Genomic DNA, 16,630 nt, shown 5'->3' on the forward strand with positions numbered 1-16,630 from the left:
AATTTCATTTCTTGTGCCAGAAGTGTGCTAGGCATTTTATAGAAAAAACATATACACAAGATCTCTGTCCCAGAGTGACCAGACTGTAGAAATCTTTTTTATTCTGACTTCTCACATATAAAAATATCTAATGAAGTATGTAACCTTACTAAAACATAAGCCATATCTCTAGTTGGGATACAATGATATAGATCTACTTGAGGATCTGGCTCTTTAGAGTGTTGACTTGGATTTCCACTTTTTTTTTTTTCAAAATTATTCTTTTGACAGCCATTGCAGTTCTTAGGAAGTATCTCTTTTCACTTTGGCTTAGAGAACAGACAAACCGTGTTTGCCAAAGGTGTGTCTCTACACAGAGAATTTAAAGAAAGTCTGAATAAAGAGGAGTGCTAATAAATCAATTCCATAGTGAACCCACATGTCATAAGGTTTAGTCTCACAATAGTAACCCCAAAAGAGTCATACTATAGGGTAATCTAAGGTCACTTACAGCATATTCTAAGTTACATAATACTCATATGATTCAACTGAGTTCTGAACACTTTGTGAATTACATTGCATATGATTGCCTCAGTCTTGAGCAGTGGATCAACAATGGGTTTCTTAATGACCACATGCTAAGCCTCTGAGTCCTGAGTAATATTCATCCCAAGATCTTTTTTCAACAATAATATCATTGAGGTCTTGTTGTCTGTTCCAAAACCTGGGTACATTTGCAACATGTATAAAAAAAGACAATAAGTATGAAGTTAAGAAAAAGAGACCATGGTAGTTGGATGTCAGTTTTATTAGATGTAGCCTGTATTGTCTTTCTCTGAAATTTCGTCCTTCAAATGCAGGAATTATATTGAAAGAAATACTGCTTATCCTGATGTGTGTGTGTTTTCATGCGTGCATGTAAATCCAAATGAGGCACCTATATCAATGATCGCTTGATCTGGCCTGTTACTTAATACAAGTATTCAAATGGTATTTCTGAAAATTCTCCGTTTAAAGCTTTTTTTAAGCATAAAATGCTTTTTCAACAAAAAAATAATAAAAATACTAATTTTGTACAACTTTTTTTTCATGGTAATAATTTTTGAAACATTATTTTTAATGTGGATGAGGGGGGAACACCTCCATATCTTACATTTTTACTGGAAAAAAGATTGACAAAAATCACTGAAAATTTTGAACAAAACATTTAAAAAAATTATGTGAAATATATTTTTTTTCCAATGAGCTATTATCATTTGAGGGGCCCTATGGACTAGTATCATTGTCTGTCCTTGCTACTGCCTAGGGATCTGACAGAAATCCTATAGTCCTCCTAACACACACTTTACTCAGGCAAACCTCCCATTGACTTCAGGTAAAACTTTCATTTACTTCAGTACTTCCATTATTTTTCTGAATATGGAGGAGAAATTTGCCAAATTTGAGATGAAATGTGCCAGTTTTGGATCAATATTTGCAAATTTTAGAACTTGTATTTTGCTATTTTAGCTGTATGAATATATTAGTGTGTCCATTAAAGAACATATAGTTCAAAAATATTTCAAATCCACATATCCTTGAAATACAAAGATGAAATCTTGCCAACAGAAAAACAGGAGAAATTAAAATTGTAAAATGTTGTGACATTTCATCTGTCATGAGAATCTACGTCTCTGTTCAGTCCTAGCTAGGACTGCATTTTGACTGCAGAGTCAGTTCTGTGATTAGTTATCTATTCCTTTTAAGATAATATTCAACCTCTATTAAAGACCATTGAAATATATATATTTTTGTTTCTGGCAACCTTTCACAAGTCATGTTTTGATCTACCTCAGAGCCCCAGTTTTATTGTCTTCTTAGGGCTTTAGAAAATAATAATTAAATCTCCTATCCCGTATAAATTTAAGCATGTGCTTAAGTCTTACAGCGCTAGGGCCCAAATCTATAAAATTATGTTTCTGCTCCTTCATCTAGCTGCATCTCAGGAGAAAATCAATACAATTGTAAATGCTTCCTTCTGTATTGTGACCTATAGATTAAATCTAAACTTAAAATCTGTAGTTTGGTTAAGGTTGTGAAGAAAGCAGCTGTTTTGTTACTTTAGTGCTTTTGCTGAAATAATTCTTTCCAAAACTATATTGCCCCCACTTTACCACAAATTCATGGTTACAAAAGAAAGGCAATCATATCAGAAATAGCATAGAAAGAGAAGGTGATTTAGTGTAGCCATCCTTATAGCATATTGTATGCTGGCTGACTTTTATCTTGTAATTGTTTCTTGAATCTGCTCCTAAACCTTTTGTTCCCTGGGCAGCGCCATCTTTTGCGTAACACACCATCAGTATGCCTTACTAATACATCACTGGCATGACAGCTTCAATGGTGTACTGAAGCAACAGCTCATCAGAGCAGCAGCACACTCTGATGATTTATCACTCTAACACATCATCAGAATGAAGCAGTCTAATAATATATGATTAAAAAAACCTACAGGGGTATTATGCAGGAGTGAATGCAATTTAGGCACCGATTGAAAGTATGCGAGAAAACTTCCAAACTATTGTCGCTGATGTAACAACAGTATTTGCATTCTTGCAGAGAGTCACATACGTCTCTCCTAGACACCTTGTCCATTTAGTTCTTACCCTGAAGCTCTAAGGAACATCCAAGCTGCAACTCAGTGATACTATCTTTTTGGTTTGTCTTGGAATGAGACAATGGTTTTACTATGCTCTAGGGTCTGGTTTTATTCCCATCTCTGCCCAGGCTAATGGAGTCATAACAGATCTGTCCATAATGGACTAGTAATGTGCTTTGGAGAGATGCTCTCAGAGGGTGCATCCTGAAATATGATGCAGTCAAATGGGATTATAGCATTTATTATCACTGGTTACAAGGTCAAAGTCATACAGCATAGGATACATGAAATGAAAATTGGATATACAGAGAATGCATACTTAAAAATTATCTAGTAGATATGTTCTTGCTATTGGGAAGCTTTGCTACAGGGAAGGATAAAATAAGATGAAGAAAGGTTATGAGAACACCTTCTTAGAAATTATGGTCTGACATTAGTTTTGGGGGTTGCCATGCATGTTTACCAAATCGAATATCTACCGAGAGAAATCAGTAAAATCTTTCTCCTTTGGTCTCTGCTCTATTGGTCTCTTTAGGAGCCCACATGCCTTATCTTCTGAGGAATATTGGCTGCATATCTGCCCTTCCACCCCAATTACATCATTTAAACATCTCACCAATTTTTACTACAGCAGTAAATGACTTCAGTATGTGCTAGGGGTATTACATTACCTGCAGATTTTCCCCATCCAACTAATTCCTGTGGTTGGGTCATTTGAAAATAATGGGATATTGGGTTGTTCCACTTATTGAAGGAGTGCTTTTCAACTTGTATTACTTTTTTCATATTCAGTGTTCTGCATGAGACACAAATACGGCCAGACTCTATCCTCACAACCGTGTAACCCTACTGATGTTAAGGGAAACTGCTCCTGATTTCTACTGGTGGAACTGGCAGCAGAATCAGGCTTTTAGACTCCAGAAGGGGAAAATGCAAGACTTTTTAAAAACCATAAAATAATAATAATAAATAATACATTAATTAAATTGTTAAGGCTTAATAATTTTTCATACAAGAACTAAATTGAAATTACATGGAGACTGGCAATAAAAGAATGATTCTTTAGTTAACTGTCTGAGAGAAGAATGTTTTCTGCATGACTTATATAGGCCATTTAATGGCAAATATGATGCTTATATATTTTCCTAGTAGTGTACAAATCTTGGCAAACGAATCCATTTATGCTAATCCATTTAATGAAAGCACTTTAATCCAAGTGACCTTTCTGAGTCATGCAGAACTTTTTTTTCTTTCATGAAATCTTCTCTGCAGATCCTTCTTCTAGGGATAATTTTCCTCTCCTTAAGAGCCAAGGAATCACTCATAGGGAGTAGAACTGCTTGAGGCCACTTAGACATCAACCATAGATACAAATTCTCTAGAACTCAGGGTGTAAAAGGAGGAAGCCACTGCATATTTTTTCTCTTGGACTGCAGAGTTCAATTTATTTGTACCCTAGCACCAGTGCTTCTTTGGATCTTACTGAGGCTGCAGAGAGTAGATCATCTTGAAGTATGAGGCACCACATCCTCAGTGAGTGCTGAAAGACTTCAGATCTTTCTTTTTCAAAAGGGTCTGTTTCAAGACCACTACAGGTTCTGGAGCAGGAATTATCTGTGGATTTGCAATGCTCCTTGGGTCCAAATCACTCCCCTATTGAAAAACTGCCCTAGTTCTGGCTTACTTTTTATGTAGGGGCAGCACCACTGTAGTTCCATTTACCCTTGAATTGTGTGAAGGTACCTCCCATAGAATGGCAGTGAAGGCTTCAGATCTGTTAGAGTATCATATTTACGTTAATTGGCCCTCTCAGTTCTAGTGGCTTCATCTGCATCTAGGGAATCCTTCTAGTTGAGAGTCTCTGGGTCAATCATTTACATTCAGTCTTAGTTCTCTGCCTTTGGCTTGTGGCTCCTCTTTTTGAGACCAGGAGTTTCACACTCCTTTCAGGATATGTGGCCTATAGAATGTGTGGCTTTTGATTCTACCTCATCCTGGTGCTGTTGGTGAAACACTTTCTAAGAAGAGGAGAGATAGTTGATGTGTATGTGTATACACTGAAGGACATTGTAATTATGTGACTGCTCAGTGCTGTGGTACACCAAACCTCTTAAGCTACACAAACAGCAGGACTCAGAGGTAAGCACTTAAGGCACTTCAACTGCTAGCCCAAGTGGTTCTCACCCTGTTATGTTCAACACTTAGACCCATAGCTAAAGTAAAGAGATATTTTACTAGGTTGGCAGAAAAGGAAAGACTGTAAATACCCTAGCTACATATGTTTAAGCAGCTACATTTCAAGATAAAACATAGAAATTCCTATCTTGGGCGCTAAGAGCATCCAATCAAAGGGGAGGGCTCCTCAGGCTAGTACCTAAGGTGATATCTCCAGGCTAGTCCTCTAGTAAAGGCGAGTAGGTAACTTTCACATTTCCTGGCCAGGATCAGTCTGTGTTGTTTCATTATGGGGACCCTCTGCATTGTCCTTCTGCTGCTGCTGCCACAGCATTTCCAGCACAATCCCCGATAAATGGCCTGCTGCAACTGGGGTGGTAGCTAGACTACAAAAGGCCTCCTATAGTCTTTGGCTCTGTATAGTGTCCTTTAAAAAGACTTGCTAGGAAGAGGGTTTAGCAGCCAGTCAGAGCACACAAGCTACACATAAACTTCAAAAGCATTCCAAGCTACTCATTTTCATGTCTTTTTTAAAAATAAACTATGAAAGAAAAAATGGTTGAGAAAAATCTCACCCTATAAAAAACATACTACTAATGTTGTTTGGAACATATAATATCTCTGAAGCATATGAAACTGTTAACAGAATTACATTTTGTTAAAATATATCCACATTAGTGTTAAATATATGCACATTACTGAAAATGGCTCTTACAAGAACATACGCAAATGCCTTTTTTTTTTTTTAAGTTCAGTCTTACTTTTGAAAGTACATTTAGTTTTCCTCTCCTGGATTTGTTGGGGGCGTCCTGTTTACATTGCATTATTCTCAGGCAAACCTCCTACACATGATCATTCTTCAAAAGGATTCAAATTCCCAAACCTCCATCCACTGTCAGATGATATTTTTTAACTCAGTTATTTACCATCCATTCAGCAATAGGATTCCCTGACCAATAGGGCAGTTTTTCAATAGGTGAGTTATTCCTAGGCAGTGATTTAGAGAGATTTAAATCTTGGCTTATGCAGACTGCATTTTTGGCCTTCTGTGCCATGTCTAATATGCATTGGGGTGTCTCACGGGTACTGTCACAAATCTCCTGTTCTTTGTTATCTGTATGCTGCATTTAGCTACACTAATTTGTCTATGTAATCCAGGCTTTCATTGCTATCCAGAAGAAACACCAATTTACATGATCTTCCAATATCTTATAACCCTGTTATTGTCCTAGTGGCTTTTATCTGTCCAGTAGTACTAGTTGGATTAGCTGAAGGAAAAACAACACTGAAAGGAATGAAATCATGCCAGTTCTTAGCATCATCTGGTTGGCACTTATATGAAAGAGTCTTTAATTAGCAATGTATTAACTGTATCTAGGATTAGGAAACTGGTGATGCCAAGGACACAGAATTGACACACCAGTGATGATAGTCGCATGATCATAAACAAGATGCATATTGCAATCTAAGCAGTACTTATTATATTCATCTAGATTGCTTCCTAGATATTTGTTGTGTCTTGCTTAGTTCTAAGACTATAGGCACTGGTCTAGCAGAGTACATTAAAGTACATAGTTAACTTTAAGTACATGAGTACATCTATTGACTCCAGTGGATCAGGTCCATAGTTTACTATTGTGACTTCTGTTTTTTGGTCCTCTCAATGCCATTATGAAAAATCTATGACCCAAATAAGGTGAGAATATTACTGATAGGATTTAGATAAACTCAGCATATTTCCTGAGAGCTCAGTCCCTTCCATTGCTTCCCAGTCAGATTTTATATTGATTTTAAAATATGTTTTCTGCTTTACAAGACCTTGTATGTCCTTGGAGTCCTTAATAAGATGTTCTCTCTTCATATTCTGGTTGAGTGCTAAGATCTCAAGATGCCAGTCTGTTGATTGTGCCAAAATTGAAGCTGAAATAGCCAGTGCAATTCCACTAACATCTAGAATCCTGAAAAGGTTATACTTTTCATAACCAAAGTCAAGGCATTTAAAAATTACATGGTGTTGCATGACCAATTTAATGTAGGTATGTGGCAGGTGGTGCCTTTCTAGTCGAGCTGGGGTGCCTCCGTCAGTCCAGTATGGGGGTGGTCCGCTCCGCCACATGGCCTTCCCCATTAAGTGGGTGATTTCTGCCAACTGTTGCCCGGCCCCTGGACGGGGTCACCTAACCGGGTAGTCTGTGGATTCTGAGCAGCAAAACAATCAAACCATCTGGGGAATTAGCCCCTGATCAGGGCGAAGCAGCAAGCAGGAAATGCGTCTATAGGCTTCATGTCTCTTGAGGCTGGGCCATAGTTTAGGCAGCTTCCTCAATGAAGAAGGGCCTGGCTTCCACAGATGTCTCCGCAGCTGGCGTAGTCACCTGGTGGATAGTCCCGGTCCCTGGGCTTTACCCCCAGTGGCGCTGTACGTACCTCTTCAGGAGCCTGCAGTGTAATTCCTTCCTTCCTTTCTTCCCCAGACTGGCCTGGGCTGCCTCCTTTTATCTGAGTTCTCCACTTGGAGCATGTGCAGCAGGGAAGGGGGGGTGGCCTCTTGGGCCCATAATGATTGGTCCACCCCTGGTGGCCCAATGCGGGGCTGGTACACCCCGTCACAGTTCATTTAATTAAATGCACAAATTGTTCCATTCAGGCATGTTGTATGTCTCTTATTTTCAGTCTCCTCACAATGCCAGTTTATTCTTGTTTAAAGAAGTTTGTATTGTATTTTGTACTGTACTGTGGTAGGGGTAGTTATGTGTCTAAGCTTCAGGTTTGAAACCATTGCTATGCACATCAGTCCGAGATCTGAGCACTTCATTCTCTTCATGTTATGCCATGTAACATTCACTAAAATCACTGACATGCACATTGAGGGCAAATGAGTCCCCAAATTAGTGCCATAGGGAAATAAAAGATACTTCACAGACACAAGCAATTTAGAGACTGGTTCTCATTGACACTAAGGCAGCTGTACACCACTCAGGCTATGTAAAGCGGTGTAAATATAATTTGGCCTCATTACACTGCCAGAATGATGTAAAGAGGGAGATGTTAGTGTAAATAAGAATTAGATTTCTAATATTTAATTAATGTGGGTCTGATTCTCCATTGCCAATTAATAGAAAATAAGAGTAAAACATTCTGTTTTAGTAGCTTTTCATACCTACTTTGGATTCACTTAGCAGTGGTGTAAATGACTATACAATTTAGGGTGACCAGACAGCAAGTGTGAAAAATCGGGACGGGGGTGGGGAGTAATAGGAGCCTATATAAGAAAAAGACCCAAAAATCGGGACTGTCCCTATAAAATCGGGACATCTGGTCACCCTTCTATACATATATAAACAGTAGTCATTAATAAGTCAACATTTGCTAACAAATGCCATGCAATTTTCATAGTTACCACAACTGTTTCCTAGCTTAAGTAAAGGGGGGAAATTCAGTAGCTGTTTTTTTTAAATTATCAGATTACATCTTGCATCTGAAGAAGTGAGGTTCTTACCCACGAAAGCTTATGCTCCCAATACTTCTGTTAGTCTCAAAGGTGCCACAGGACCCTCTGTTGCTTTTTACAGATTCAGACTAACACGGCTACCCCTCTGATACAGATTACTTTACTTTTAATGTAATAGTGTGATGTTTCCTGGGGGTACGTAGGGTTGGGAGGCTTCTCTCTATCACCAGCCCTTAGTGTGAGGAAGTTTTGTCTGTACCTATCGTGGATCAGTTCCCCAACTTCACCAGCCCTAGGCAACACAAACACTGCCTTCTAGGCCGCTCTCTCTCTCCAGTCGAGTTCTAGGCATACTCCAGCCCTGTGATTATCTCCCCGGATAACACTAAGAAAAGTTTAGAGTGAAAACAAGTAGAGGTGTATTTAACACATATAGAGATACAAGTGATAGCAAATAGCAATATTAGAAACAAAAGGTAACATATAAAATAAAATAATAATTCACATTTTAGAATCTAGACTTATTTAACTAGATACTTTCATGTCTCACAGAGCAATGCTCACCCAAACTCCTTCCAACATTTTGCAGTCAGTCTTGGCTGTGGTCTTCCAATCATGAGACAAGTCACTCTACCAGCTTGACTCCTTGATGAAAGAAACTTGGTGTCTGTTTTTTTATCTTGAGCTATATCATAACAATCTATTGCCCTTATTCATAAACAGGACACCCTCCTGCTGGTTGTTTTTTCCTGTATACACTTTTCTTGTAGATTTTGTAAACCCTCCATCAGTATCTGGTTTATTGTGCAAATAGGCATATATTCTGCACAATACACACTGACAAGACAGGAAATAAGCATACGTTACCCCCTGGCAGAAAGGAACCTGTCCAAGACATGTCACCTCCTGCTTACCTGCCTTAAGAACATAATTTTCAATATAGATACATAACTCTATAAATAGTATATATGCATATATTTCATAGTGATTATGATGTCCAATGGCTACTGGCTCTCAGTAGAGACCTCACGTGCCACATGAGTGTATTATTATGCATATATCTGACCAAGGATCCCTGTAAAACACTATGTAACTCTGTGCCCCCACACCAGGTGGCACCAAGAGGCCCCTGAGTCACAAATAGGTAGAAACAAAAAGTATCAGTTATGTAGTCCTGCAGCATCTTAGATTGTATATGCATATTGTTCTGTACAATTCAGATGCTAATGCTAACACTGTCTGTCCTTAACGGTTAGTGTTTACAGTATATCCTGTTCAGAAATCTGGTAAGAATATGGCAGCATGTGACATGCTAGCTTTATACTTATTAATACCACTTAAAGAGCAAGGCACCTTCTACCACTTTTTATTTTTAATTCCAATTACTGGAAAGTTAAGTTCTTAACAAGCTTGGTTCATAATGAATGTTGTCCAGGGATTTTATTCAGATATATTTAAACAGCATGACAAAATGTAGCTCTAAGAAGCATTTGTTGGCAAAAATTAAATTCTGAAACGTAATTATAATTTTACCAATAATCTTTCAATGCACAGTATGGCACCGTGTTATGCATGAAGGAGTATGAAAGATAAGAAAATATAAAGGGGGAATGTTTTCTGTAATGGGATTACAGAATGAAAACAGACTGTTATGTAAATTTACTAATTACTACAAGGCTTTCCTAGAGTGGTATGCTGACAAAAATCAATAATTACATTTTCTAAGTTACACTTTTAAATAAAGAATGACTGACAATTTTCCAAACTTTATAAAATCGGGTTAGTCTTAGGTAACCTAAATATTACAAAACCAAAATAACATTACCACATCTAAGAGAGAGATAGTTTGATATGTTATGTGTCATATATAAAGAGTGTTCCTGGCACTACCCCTGAAGCATGAGCTTCTGTCAAGGACTCATGCCCCTGTGTGACATCCCACTGAATTCTATTGTGCATAGGTGCGGGGGGTCTATTGCATTGTCTCACATTGCAGGATTAGGTCCCACATAATATAGAATTGTGACATTCTGGGGTGCAATCCAGACAAGTGAGGGGCTGTGTCACCTAGGCCCTGCAACCTGGAATGCCTCACAATGCTTTGCTGTTCTATCTTCCAACTTGGATCACTCACAATCAGCATGCAGGTCACACCCTGAGTGTTTGTGTATAGCCACAATCCTGGTCCAGCTACTATGACCCCAGCAACCTGTCAGCAACACAACAAGCACACTTTTGATTCCAGCAGCCTTGGTTACAACAGTAAAAGCTTCGTTATCCAGCATGTTGGAGGAATCGAGGGTGTGGTTAATCAAATATTTCGGTTAAGTGAGAGTTATACTTTGACCAATGAATTACCAATTTTCAAAGAATTAGAATACAGTAAAATGAATAAAGAGTAAAATATAGTAGTACAGTATATAGGTATTCACCAATCCAGTAGTAGTACTGTACTGCAGAGTGGTTGGTTTCTTGAAGCACTTAGGTGTATACAGGTAAATTTTTCTATACAGTAGGTTATCTTCTGACACTATATATCATTATGGGCAGCGCATGTCGTACACCCAGATCAGTAAAACTACACTTAACATTAAAACTATACTGACCATAATTTAATCTCTCTTTGAAGATTCAGAAGGCACTTCTGGATCTTGCAGTGCCTCAGGATCATCATTAGCAACGTCAATTAATATTGTAGCTGTAGAAGGTGTAGGAGATTGGGCTGAATTTGTAATGACCCTATGACACAACCCTGGAAGCTGCTTTTTTGAATAAATCCCTGATATCACCTTGCTTACTTGTCTTTTGCATAAAAGTAGTGTGCAGAATATGCAAATGCATAACCTCCTGGGCAGTATACTAGTCCCAGTTACTAGACTGAAGATTTGTGTTGGGAGATATCAGAAATGCTGGTTAAAAGCGATTTCCAGTTGATAAAGTGCTGGAAAACACAGCTTTTACTGTATTTGCAAGGTGATCCCAACACACTCTTAGTTCTGAATTTCCTCTCAAAAATGTGTTTTTGTTCTGCACTGTCCAGCCCTCTCCTGGATAGTCCAGATAGTTTAGGTCAGTTGCCACTCTGAGCAGATGAATATCCTACAGTTTGCTACTTTAAATGGAGTTAGCCATATAATTCAGTTTAAATACAACACTGGATTAGTTTTGGTTAAAGAATAAAACAAGTTTATTGAACTTCAAAGAGTCAAGTGAATTTAAGTGAATACAAATATAAAGCATTAAAGTCAGAAATGCTTACAAGAGAAATAAAGATAAAATGCTTCCTAGTACTAAAACTTAAACTAGACGTGGTTCAAGTTGAAATCCCTTACCAAATGTTCTCAGTAACATTGCTGATCAAATTCTCAAGCCAGGATCTGCTCCCAAAGGTTATTTCTTTTTTATTCTTAGGTGAGAGAGAGAGAGAGAGAGAGATACCTTGAGGTCTTTTTGCCCCTCACTTTTATAGTCCAGTCCCCCTTTGAAATGCATTTTTCTGAGGGTTACTCCTAGATAACCTTCATTCCTGCTTTGAGGACAGATACTGGGAATCTTGTGCCGAAAGAGGTTCCATGCTGTTGTTTGTTAAAATGAAGATCAGTTTGTTCTTGTCTCCTTTCATTGCCAAAGACTGGCCACTTGACAGGTGATTACCCATCAGCTTAGATTACACCAGACTTGTCCTATGTCTCTGAGAAACTGGTTTACCCAGACTTGGCTTGTAAACACATTTCAGCTTATGTTTATAGCTTTACATCTAATATTGCTACACACATTTCATCATGATATTATTGACCAGTGAGTTATTAGTTTTCAAATAATACTTCACAAGGCATAGTTTGTACAAAGATTATTGCAGTAGTGGGTAGGGTGAATACCGGGGTGCAATCAGTCAAAACTGAAAGAGTAAATTTGAGGTCAGACTTAATATGCAATCATATATATATCACTGTAGAAAACACTATCTAAATTCATGTTTTCATTAGGTAAATGCCTACAAAGTCATGAGCTCATGGGAGGTTTACTTGAGTAGGGATTGCAGGATTCATTCCAAGAGTAGGATTGAAATCTGATTTTAAAGAAGGTCTTTCCATCTAACTCTAATTTCAAAATTCCACCTGTATTCATCCATCCCCTGAATATTTTTTTAAACTCTTTCCGATGTGTGACAGTAGGAAAAATATTTTGTTAAAATGCTCAAATGGTGTTCAAAGAATTATTTAAGAAGTTTAAAATACATTTTTGGCCCTGACTGACGTTTCATGCCCTTGGCACTCATGAGTAATGAGGCCATCAACATTCATGTAATATAAATATAGCCTGTAGGAAGCTATAAGATACCTTTTATACATTTAAATACATTAACAGTGTTACCTGCATATTACTAAATTGCAAGTCCAATAGCCTTGACTATCTGGGATGCACATTAAAAGACATTTCCCAAAGAAGAACAGGAAAGAGCAGATTTTCTAATGTGCCATATTCTAAGTTAATAATACTGAGATACCATTTAGAAGGGACATTACATTTGTTCTTCTGAAAAATATAGCTATAAACCACTTATTTTGATGGACTCTGAAATAAGTCTTCTCCTCTTGACCAGTTCATTACATAATGTTTTACATAAGTTAATTGCAAATTAAATGAAACAAATTGTAATCACTCAATGTTAAGTTTATCACTCAAAATTCAAGAAACATGAAAGCTATCGTTGGGAAAACATCACCTTACTGCATTCTTGTGAGTGGAATAGTGGATCTGATTCTTCAATGAATTCCACTTGTGCAGCCATTTACATGCATGAAGACAAGCAAAAAAAAATTGCACTTAAGCAAAATCAGTAGGCTTTTCACAGATTTGATACACATAAAAAACAAAAAAAAAATTTCTTTTTATTGACATGGTAGTTCCATTATTGTTTTTTGAGTGTTGAATGATAATTTCTGAGAATAATGATTGCCTCTCCTTTGGGGGTCCTTCTACTTCCCTTTCAATCTATTTGTCCATTTGATGATTTTTTTGTAGGGCTATGTGTGAATTGGAATATCCATTTTGTGGGGAATTCCACTAATTTGAAATTTCTTTTTGTTCCAAATCAGAACACAACATTGATTTTTGAAATTTCCCATGAAACAACTATTTTTAAATAAATAGTTCAATCGAATATTCCATTTTGATGAAATCTAAATATTTTGTTTTGATTTTAATATACACATCCAAGGAAACAAAAAAGCCATTTGGGAATGAAGCAATGAAATATTCAATTCCAAAAGTGTCAAAAGAATTTTTTTTCCAAAATGATATTTCATGAAATTCACATTCCCATGGAAAAAAATGAAGAAACTGATGAAACTGCATTTTCCAATGAAAAAGATGTTCCATCTGAAAATTTTCAACCAGCTTAAAATTTGTTGATGCCCTGTTAAATAGTTATGATGACAGACCAGGAAGCCATCATATTTAGTCTTGGTCCCCACAGCACTACCATTGCTAGGCCTTAGTACCTTATCCATGTTCTCACATGGCCAAGGTATCTAGTCTCCTCTCATTATGTGGGACTCCATACTCAATTCAGTATGCAAGGGATTTACATGGATAACTCCCATTAATACTAAATTTAGTGTACCCATTTGTCTTTTCCACATACTGAAAGAGGACTAAATTAAGTCCTTTCTCTCCGTTTAGATTACCCCTCCCCACCTCCCCATTCAACATGCATCTTACTGAGATATGTATCAGAGCAGCAATGTATCAGAGCAGAGAACTCTGGGGCAATTCTATACTGAATCTCAGTAAAGTGATTTTTGAGTGACAGAGCATACATGACGAAAACTATTACTTCATTTGAAGGTGTAAAGGATGGTCATGTGCATTCATACTGTATTTTTGACATGAAAATATATCCTTGGGGGAATACTTAAAATATTTTCTTGATGTGTAGTTCAATTAAATGTGTCTTTGGGTGTGTTTTAATTTACTGTATAACACAATGTGAAAATTCATAAGTTTTGTGGCTAAATGAAATATATGAATAGAAAGACAGAATATTAGAAATGTGGAGGACATACACTATTGATCTTCTCACAGTAACTGAGTGGCCCAATGGCATTTCATAATTCTAATACAGAATACCCTTAAGGTGCTGGTTTGAACTATCAGTGACCTGATATGACTATCATCTTGTTTGTCCCTGATCATTTGTATAATGTCTCTTAGCATCTCATTTTGTCATCATGCAAAGTCATTGTGACATACAAATGACTTTCAACAGATTAAATGAGCAGGGTGGAAGTTAGGAAACAACAGGGAAAATCTAATTTAGGATCTGTAGCAAAAAAAGAGGTTTGTGTCATGTAGGGATCGTAATTTACCTACAATCTGAATTTAGATTTCCTTATCTTTCATTGATTCTAGAAAACAATAAGTTGGTTTACTCCTGTTCTAATTTAAGTCAGCTGCAAGATGGCAGCCTCCATGGTCTAAGTTTTATTGTTAACTTGTATTCCATGTTTTAAAGTAAATTCCAATAAAATTGTTTTTGAAAAAAAGGAGAAAACAATTGTGAAATTCTGGAAATAAATTTGAAGGTTAACCTTCAGTGTATGTTTAAGGCAATACCTCTGCCCTTTAGCTTTCTTCCTTCATAGAATAAAATGTTGCTTTCAGCTATGACCTGCCTGGCTGGGTCTGCTCAGCAGTTGGATGGGAGGTAGGCCCAACAAAAATGTTGGTGAACCTGAAAGTGGCACTGGCAGTTCAGTGTTTTAGGTGGGGTTGTGATTAAACCAATCCTTGGTTAAAATCTTAACATGATTAAAGTGCAAGGTGCCAAGTTGCCATTTTAATGTATTCTAATTGTTTTTGAAAATTTTGTTAAAGGTAGCTTTACACATTTAACACATTTTTTTGGACCAATGTGTTTATTGATTAGGGGCTGTCAAGGCTTCTGCAGAAGCTGAGGATTGTTATAGCAATTGGTCATAATTTTCTTAAGATGAAACAAAGTATGCATATATAAATTATTGAAAACTTGTTTTGATTGAACACTCCTAATGAGACAAAGTTACCACTAGAGTTGGTTGAAAATATTTTTGTACAGTTTTTCATCAGAAAATGTTTTTTCGGTGAAACTAAATTTTTTTGTTAAAAAGTTTCAATTTAAACAAAATTCTGTTTAGAAAAAAATTGGGGAAAAAATTGAAAATGTCAAAAAATCCCAAATGGAAAGTTTTGATTTTTTGTTTTGAAACAACTTTTAGTTTCAAAAATTATTTCATTTTTTTACATATTTTTAAAAATGAAAGGATCAGAGTTGAAGTGAAATGTTCTGAATTTATCAAAAATGAAACATTTTGATTAACCTGACATGATTTTTTTCAGAAATTTGCTTTTGTGAAAATTTTCAACATTCTGTCTTTTCATCTAGATTCTGGACTTTGTTGTTGTTGTTTAAATCATAATATTTTACAGGATGGAAAATCTGTTTTCTGACTAGGCCTCTAGTTGCCACCTCTTCTGCACCTCTTTTCTTTCCTGAGGCAGCATCATCACCACCACCACCATGACAATCCACATCATCAACATTAAAGAATGTGATTGACACCACCACCACCAAATGCTGTGATCTAGAGATTTAGTATCCCTCTCATGGGCCATTTTCTTGATTCTGAAAGGTATGACTGGAACAGATGAGGAGAGGGAATCAGATATTATCACCATTTTGATGGTTTCATCTAAGCAACTTCTGAATTGTGAACCTAAAATTCCTATTATTAGCCCCTCCCTAATGTGTCTCTTTTTACACACATAGACACACACACCCCTCTGCTTACACATTTTATTCCTCCTACCTCTTTGCGATCTCTCTTTTTGCTTTCTGTCTAGTGAGCATGAACAAATGTGACTTTATAACACTGTCTGTCATAGGAGGAGAACGTCTGACCCGATGACTGCTCTGAGATTACGTGTGTAGTCTTTTCATTGATTTGGGTGCAAAATGTACAGGTTACTAAACACAGGTTCTTTATGCAGACAGCTACATGAGATTATTATTAAGGGTGAGATCGGTGAGCCACACATAGAGATATGAAACCTGTATTTATTACTTAAATACAAAAAATAGAATTAGAGTTGTAAAATGTAAAAAGAATAAGATAAGTACAGCAAAATGACTGCCTGTACTGCACATAAGAACAACTTTATGGAGACCATCAGAAGTGAAGATGAAAAGAATAGTTAGTAGAAAAAGCACCATAAGCACCAGGCTTCTGCCATCCCAATATCCATATCAGAGGCTGGACAGACACCATGCTTTATACATCTTTTCTGTACACCTACCCATGTCTCAGGCCAAATTTAGACGGAGTTCTAGCCCACTGCACATGTGT

The sequence above is a fragment of the Malaclemys terrapin genome, chromosome 2 (genome assembly GCF_027887155.1).
Source record: "Malaclemys terrapin pileata isolate rMalTer1 chromosome 2, rMalTer1.hap1, whole genome shotgun sequence".
NCBI lineage: Eukaryota > Metazoa > Chordata > Testudines > Emydidae > Malaclemys > Malaclemys terrapin.